Here is a 9,265-nt window from a genome sequence, read left to right on the forward strand (position 1 = left end):
AAGCCCAGCACCAATTTTCACACATTAGGTTCCTATTTGTCTCCTTCTGCTTGTTTGCCAGCCACACACGCAGGGTGATGCAGCTGGAGCAGAGGGACCCCTGACTGCAAGCCATGCTCTGCCACGTTCCCCAACTCCGAGCCTGGTTTCCTGAGGCATAACCCACATCTTCTCTTACAATCAATGTGTCTGTAGGCTATGCCAGCGCTCTTGCGTGGGACTGCTATTATGGCAAGATGTACAACAAAAAATGATACTTAGGTTCAGATCTTTATAAAAAAAGGGAGGTGCCTAGAGGAGCAAAACCTCCTACAGCTGTTGGGGCTGTAAAATAACCAGACTGCAGCTGAACCTTCCTTTCTCTGTACACCCTTTCCTATTCAGCCCAGCCTTTCCTCCTGAGGTATTGCAGGATGCCAGAAATCCCCTGTTGCTGGCAAATTTGAGTTAAGGGATATTTTCTAGAGCTCTCATTGAAGTAGACTTCAGTGTCTACTTGTGTGATGTCTACAATGTCTACTTCAACGTCTAAGTGTGTGAGTGTGTGAGTGCTGCTAGCATGATTTAATTACATTATTCTGCAGCCCTGCTATCCCAGAGATTTTGAAGAGAAACAGCACAAATCTTTCACATGTCCCACTGCCCTTAGTAGATTTAAAGCCCATGCAGTTTGAGTGGGTTTAGAATTTATTTGAAAGCCTTCTTACACCAGTACAATTTATCCACAGAGATCAGCAGTTTACATCGTATTGATTAATGTGGTTATTGATTTATTCTGCGATTGTACTGGCCGGGTATATACAGTACTGGAAAGTGCTATTTTCCAGGAGTAATTGACTTCTTTCTTTATTGACTAAAATGAGCTGATAAAAATCATCCACTGGTTGAGCTAGAAGTACTTCTTTGTATTCCTGCTTCTAGCAGAGAAAAATAGGAGACAAACACTGATGCAGAGTGGAGGAAAGAAGTTACAAGGCTTAACCCCTACGATATTACCCTGGCTGGGTTAAATCCAGCCCACAATCTTAGCGAGGAAACAAGCTAGAAGGCTTGTATGGTAAAAAGACAGGCAGACATTTCAATTTTGAAGAGGATTAAACTGCTGTTCATTCTGCTAACTTCAGCTGGTGAACGCATTTCTCAGAGCTTGTTGTTGTTTCTAATGCTGATATCTCTGTCCCCTTCACCCAGCAAGAGGGTGGGAGCTGCAAATGGGCTCCCAATGAGGAAGGGCTTGAAGCATCACGAGGTCCCCCCCAAAAGATGAAATGTTGCTCTTTTTGCCACTGTATTAGGAAATGTGCTCTCTGCAGCAAGCAATGTAGCGAAGTTAGAGCTATTCCTAGCACCTCTGATAGCCGGCTCTGGTGTATGGACATTGCTTTACAGCACCGTAAAGTGGATATAACTGCTGTTTATCATAACTGTTCTGATGTTTTCCCAAATTGAGGAAAGGATCCCATGCCCTTGAAACATTTGTCTGGGTATTTTTAGCTGTTCTGGTGGAGCTGTTCTCTCCAGCCACCCTGACCAAGCAAATTTCACCTTCGAATGAGTACGTGGGTTATGGCACTGGATCAACCCCACCACCCGTGCAAAGTATCATGGCTTCCTGCAACTTCTCTATTTAATTAGGAGCTTGGAAAACCAAATTAACTTCAATGGCAGATATGGGTAAACTCTCTCTGTTTTGCTCTCTGTCAACCCAGGTTTCAAATCTATCCTGCAGAATTTCTAAAAAATTTTAAAACAAACAAACAAAGAAAGCAAACCCACACATCAAATACTGAAACTCCCCACCCCCACCCCCCACCCCGAGAACTCAAGGCTTCTTTTATGATGACAAATTTCAAAAGGAATTACACTCCAGGAGAATCTTACACAGCTCACCAGAGCCGTAACGGGGAAGGGGGAAAAAAGGCCCACAAAAGGCCAAGTGAAGGAATATGGAAATAAATAAGAACAGAAAAAGAGAAAACTTTGTCTCCAACTCCACAGTGAAAGACACAGTATGAATTTTGTCAGCCCCTCTCCCCTCACATCAGGCACCAAGGAGTGCTGAAACCAGATCCTCTTTGATTTTAAATGAGCCCTCAAATCCAAAATCTACTTCAAATGCCGATACAGCTAAATTACAGCAAACATACAGAAACATTAGTGGGACACATCAATTATTAAAGCCCTAGGAAAAGAGAAAAAGAGTAAGGTGGGCAGCTGCAGAAAAGTTCTGACCTAGCTGTCAGTTTTTCCTGCTTGTTTAAAAAAAAAACCAGAATAAAATGGGAAAGAAATAATCAGCTCTGAGCATCCAGAAAGCTTGCAGTTCAATCATTATTTGATTTTTATGACTTTGTCTGAAGAAACACCATTTTACTGAGTAGGATTTCATAACAACACTTTTGCTTACTCAAGGTCAGGAGAGGGGCAGAGGAACATCAGGACTATTGTCCCATTAGCAGCGATGTTCCTCACCGCCACTTCTGTGACTCAAAGGCTTCTATTAAAGAGGCCACTTTCCTGCACGCTGCTGGAATTGAAGCTAAAATAAAATATATTCTTCACTTTCCCACACAAAGACAATTGGCAGTATTTGTGCTAAAGCTGGTTGGAAAATGTTTCATGAAACGGTTTCCCATCAGAAAACAGTTTCTTCAGAGTAAAACATTAACAGGAACATGCTGATTTTTGATGCTTTGAGGATATATATTTTCCAGTGACTCAGAATTAAACTGAGTATTTTTTTTTCAATGTCTCTGTTTCTCTGACTTTTTTTTCTTATGATGCATGTGCTGTTTTACTTTGTATAAACATTTTACTTAGTAGTTTTCTTAGGTTTATAACAAGTGATGTATCTTGTTTACTAGATCCCCTCCCACTCCAGCTTGCACAGATGTGCACCAGCACAGACACACACAGTTTTATGTTACATTAGAAAATAGTAACATTTCTCCAACATTACTGGAAATAAAGAGGACTTTCTAATGTTTACAGAAATAATAGTTCAGAATAAATTTTTGAACCATTCCAGTTTTCATTCTTATTTACAGTGGTAAGAAATTTCAGAATTGTCTAGAGGATGGAACATTTTTACTCTTATTTCATGTAACCTGTCCTGCATGCAGTTTACTATATTTATTTATATATTTGTATATATGCATTATCTAGTGAAATATGTAAAGCAAAATTATTACAGATTGATAAATAGCTCTATAGGGAACATCTATGAACACACACACTGTTCCAGTTCAGAGATACTCTCTAACAGAGAAATTCTCCCAGGCTCCTAAGTTTCACAAGGCTTTTGAAAATTTCTCTTAAAGTCTAAATCATAAAATAATCCTTTGCTCCTGTTTAATATACACACACCTCTCTCCCCACATCCAAGTGTCACAATGATCTGTTAGAAGAGAGATACTGTATTCTGTGCCTATTGTATTGTTTGGCAAAAGATGAAATTCATTCTGATAAGTAATTGATTTAATGCAGAGAATAGTTTGGTTTTATGGATTTATATTAGGTTTCACTGTTTTCCTCAGAATGAATTTCTGTCTCCAAAGAATGAACAGACAGCCCCAAAATCACTGAGGGCTGGGCTGCACCAGCGGTACCTGGGGTAGGTGCAGCATGTGGGGCACAAACACCTCCTAAACCTACATGCACCCACCCTTGGCACACACAGAAGAGTTGAGTGCACTTAGCAAAAACTAAAATTAAAAATAAAAGTTAGTAACTAAGTGAGCTTTTATATATACACATGCAAATATATATATAAAGAGCAGAAAATAGAGCGCTATGTAACGAAAATAGGAATACATTTTTTATTTTCCCTCTCTCCCTGAGAAGGAAAATCATAAGAGTGATTTTGCAATAGTAGGCAGTGTACAGCAGCAGACATTGGTAGCTAGGGCCTATAATAATTTGTCTAATTTAGCTATGGCACTACATTCACAAGTGTGAGCTCCCGATCATTTCTCTGCATTAGGGGATGTGTATTCCTTGCCCATTACCCCCCCCAGTTGCTGGAAGATTTCTCCTATAAATACATTCTGCTATAAATACCTCGCTGGCTCTCTCACTTATTAGTTGTTCTGAGGAAACAAAATGATAACATGCCTTACACTTTAAAACTTTCTTTATAAAACATCTCCATAAAACCACTAAAAGGCACATATGAAATAAAATCATGGCCATTGCTTACCATCATGCCAACCCTACAAACTGATTCTTTTTTTTTAAATTAAAGACATCAACTATAGTACGGCCACTTTGTGGCAGTTCACAACTTTAAGTAAAATAAGCCTGCCAGCACTTATTGATTCATAAGCACTCTGGGCTATGCTGGTACATACCTTGGCATTTTAAAAAATTAAACAGCCTAGGCCAAATTATACCATTGTTTTTTATCAGTACAATATCCAGTATTTAATAAGGCTTTCACCATCATTCAAGGTGGCCAGGATGCTGCCTGTGGATCCATGGGCTTCTCCCAACCAAGCAGGCGCTGGCAGAAAGACATCTGCCCTCTGAGGATGGGAAATTTCAGTTTGGGAATCACATCATATACTGCTTTATCAGAGATACTTGGTTTTTATGACATTTCTTCTGGGGTCTAAGTACCCTAAAACACCCACATATTTTTCCACACGAAATCTTCATTAAAGCAGTTTGCTGGTAACCAAAGAACTTAAGCAGATTACAGAGACTCTCAGGCAGAAATGTGGATGCCTTCATGTTTTTAAAGAGCTGTCAAAAACATAGGTCTCCATTGGTGCCACAAAAAAATCCTTTTTTAGTGCTTTCCAGTTTTCTTTTTTGTTTTGTTTTGTTTTGCTTCTGGTGGGGAACAAAACCTAAAAAATTCTAATTTTTTAGCAAAGAGTGTTTTCATGTTTGAACTTTTACTTAATGCTTTAGCATAATATTTTGCATTTAGATAATGCAAGACAGACTTTTTAGACAAAACATAATTTTAAAAAGAGAAATGGGAACATTTCTTTGCTTGGATACTAAAATATGGGGTTTTTCCCATCAGTAACACATTTTCTTCTGCTTTATTCTCGTCATACAACTCTATTTTTCCAGGGAACGGGCACTGCCAGATTTTCCAGATCTTCCTCAACAGAGCTGTTTAAGCCAAAAGAGGCATCAAAATGCTCTCAGTGTTACTCTGCAGTTGTGCTTGGCCCCTGCGGGAGCTTCATGCATTGGGCTCATCCCCTTAGGGGGGTCGGGAGGAGACGGCAGCCAGTCCCGATCCAAAACAACATTTGTTCTGTGAGCCGCACTTTGGCTGCTTACCCTGAGTTTTTGTTTCTACCCTCTACATGACAACTGTTGAGTGGAAATAATTTTAAATTAGAGAATGAAATTACCAAAACACAGTTAGAAAAATATCCACAAATATCTCCTACTTTTTTTATTCTGCAAAAATTAATGTATGAGAAGAAGTGATTAATTCAAGCTTTACTTCACAGATGATCTCTCAGGCCTAACAGCGTACGCGCGCAGTCAATATTTTGAAAATGTTTTGATTAATAAATCTTTATATAGCCCACTGCAACTTTGTAGATTTAAATTGATGCTTGCACTATTTGGAAAGCATACTGATTTTCCCTGCATGGTTTCCTGACTCAGACTCGTTAGCCCAAAGTAAAGAGAACAAAATAAATGCTGGTGAATGCAAAAACTTTTACTTTCACCACAGAAACACCTTGAGGTATAAAACCATTTGGAGAAGGCTATATTCTCAGCAGAAGAAGGTGCCACCACCATCCCTGGCTGTCGCCTTCCTCTCCAGCCCAGCCTAGCCTCCCCAGCACCCTCCCTGGCTCTGGTCTAGGATATCAGCTGCTCCCAGCACAAATGTGACAGCAAATGCCCAGCAACTCCTCCATCCCCTTTCACCATATTTACAAAATATGGTAAAAAAACTCACCAAGAACCAACAGCCCTACAGCATCACCCTCCGTTAAGGGTCTGGCTTCGGGAGGGAGACAGCCCTTGAGCATCCACAGGGATGGGACAGATTTCTCTGCCAGCTCTCATGTTAATAAAGATGCTAATCTTTAATGCTGGGGAATGTTTGTTCTTGCTTTGCTATTTTTCTTGACTTTTGTTTAGCACTTGACTTAAAACTTGACTTGTTTAGCCATAAGTACAGAGTGATTCATCCCCCGTTTGTAAGGGCTTTCAAATAACTTTGAGCACAAAGGACCTGGAAGAGGCAGGGATGGGCTGAGCTCGCCGTGCAGGCTTGGTGTGAGGAACTGGGCTACCGACCCCACCTCCTCCGCCAGGTTTGCGCAGGTCCAACACCATCCCACTGCGCTTGGACACTTCTGTTGAATGCAGTTGTCAGAGCTACATTTAAATGAACACCAATATTGTCTGGCTATTGCGGGAAAACTCCTTTGTTAATAAAGTTGGTCTGAGTGAGTCAAGGGACAGTGAAAGTCTTGTGGGATGATTCTGTTAGGGATAGAAACCAAGCAATATATCTCTTTGGCAATACTCTATCACTTATGGGAAAAAAATTAAAATAATGTTTCTGGCTGGTTTCTGACGCACAACAGGATCAAACACTGGAAGCAACTTTTTCTCACAGCTCCCTATGTACCTCCCATAGATTCTAATTTTCTTCATTTTCTTTCTTGGTCATATTTTCAGTGCCCTCATGCGCTCCTCTGGACTGCTTCTTGTCTGTTGTCTTGGCACTTCTGCAAACATACATGCAGCTCCATACAAGCCTTCAATCTATAATCAAAGAAATCTCTCCTCTGGGACAGGACAGTGCCAATGGCATTTGAACAGCAGGGTGTTTTCACTGAACAGCATTGGGGTTTCATCATTGATCCTTATTGTTTCCATTCTTTATGAATGAAAGAAGGGCTTAGCAACACTTTTCATCTATCCAGACTGAATTTCTGATATCACATCCAGTGACTTTTCTAAGGTTTTACCTTAGTCTGATTCTTGATTATAGAAATACAACAGGAAACATAATTCTAGGTTTAATGCATACCCAAAAGAATGAAGTACACTTAAGCTATACTGATATTGCAAAAGGTGTTATTTTTTATAAAGAAGTCACCAGAAAAGCACTCAAGTGCCAGATAGAAAGCTCAGTATCATTTTTTTAATAGTAATGGAGTATATTAATGAGAAAAAGTTGGACCCCAGCATTATAACTCTTCCAGCAGATATTATCATTACATGCATTTCACTTTATTACTAATTTCGTATTCAGCATACCAGGACCATTAATTCAGATTTAGTCTGCAGTTGAATAAGCCAGATTGCTTAAGAAAATAAACGTCTCTATTACTTTTTATAGTGTTGAAATTAATTTACAGTTCCAGATTGCGATAACTAAAATTGAGAATTAAAACTATATTTGCTACCTGAGATTTCCCAGAGATTAGCATTCACAAGGCTGTAAAAATATTAACTACTTTAAATAATGCTTGCAATATTTCTAGGGTTATAAAGCATCTTCCCTTAGCTCATTTTAATTTATTTAGCATCTATCTCTTTAAGCCTTCCTTTTAGCATATTCACACCACTGGAATATTAGACCAAGATTATTGCATTAAGAGAAATGCTATTTACAACAATTGCATGTAATACAATATTTCCAGGGGCTTTGAAAGGCATGGAAATAAAAATTTTAATGGTGTCTTTAAGGGCTCTCAGGTTGCCTTTGTGCTACAAGAAAAGTCGAAGTTGAGTAGAAATTCTGAAGCAGAATGGCATGAAGTCAACAGTGGAGTAGATAAAACCTTTATAGGAAAAGGGGAACTCAATAAAAACACACAAAAAGGCGACGTTATTTCCAGATTAATCTGTGAGAATCATAAGAAGCACAGAAGAGAGAGACAGGGGAACTGGGGAGCCGAAGTCTTCAAACTAAATCAGTGGTGTAAGACCCTTCATGATTCTCTGGTATTTGTTTTAGTCTCCTCTGAAAATCAGTCCAAACCTCTGGCTGTCAGTGGGGTGGGGGGTGCTGCACCTCTTCATCTCTATTACCCTCCTCTGCAGCTCCATGCAATGAGCACTGGCACTTTCACTGAACCCACCCAGTCATTTCTGGGTGAATGCATTAAAAAATCACAATTTCCACCTAAAATGGGCAGTAATTTTAACATTTAAATATGTGGAGCTTTTTGACCCTTCAGTGTGTACCCAAACCCTCAATCCTACCTGTCAGAAATACACTTCTTGAAATGAATGAAAGACTGAGCTCCTTATGCAACTGGTTGATACAAGCAGCTGAAACTTAAAGAAAACCATCAGATTTCATAAGAAAATTAGGTGAGCTGGACATGGCAACATTGTAGAATTAGGTTCTCAGTTGATAAACATCTGTTCTAATATGTCCCTTGCAGAAGTAGGAAAATAGGATTTAAATTTAAGTCCACAGATTGAACAAGAAGCAGAATAACAGGTTCATAACTAGCAACATACAATATTTTCTTAGAGATTCTGGTAAACTCTTACCTGATTTTGATATTTATTGATTTAACAAGATATCTGCTTAACTGTACCTGTCTGCAGAAAGTTCAGAACTGAACAACCATGTAGCAGCTGATCTAACCTTTTGCTGGATTCTTTAAACTTTCATTTTGATTTGAGTGGCATAGATGCAGTAATTGGAAGGACATTTTGCTGAGGAAGCTGCTACGAAAAGCTCTCAAGTACTGTTAGGACTATGTGTGATGGTAAATAATATTTTAGATCTTCCGCAATAAATATTTTTTTTTAAAGTTCATCATTTGACCATCCTTCCATATAGACATCATTTCCTTTGGGTATCATGGAGAAGAAACCATGTTCCCAAAGACTTTTACTTTGCTTACATTAATAATCATTTTTATTATGGCAAATTGGAGGCTTTCCTATAAGGGATTTTAGGAGGATAGCATCTCAAGCTGAGATTTCAATAGCCGAGTTCATACTCTGAAACCACAGAAATAGCACTGCCTCAAGTTTTCATTTAAAGAAAAAAAAAAAAAAGACAATATACTGTTCTTAATTCTGAAGGCTAGAACCCAAATGCCTGAGTGTCATTTTATGAAAATTGCCCTTACATCATGAGTGAGTCTTTAGCGTTCCATGACTGTGCCTTTGCAATAATGGTTTAAAATGGAAACATTTATTTTTCCCCAGTTTTTAGTAGCTACAGAAGAAGCAGGGGGCTAATTACCAATACTGAGCTGCAAGGGTCAGATCGAGAGGAAAAAATGAAACTAAATGTTTCAGAAAA

This window comes from Strix uralensis, chromosome 10, assembly GCF_047716275.1.
Source record: "Strix uralensis isolate ZFMK-TIS-50842 chromosome 10, bStrUra1, whole genome shotgun sequence".
NCBI lineage: Eukaryota > Metazoa > Chordata > Aves > Strigiformes > Strigidae > Strix > Strix uralensis.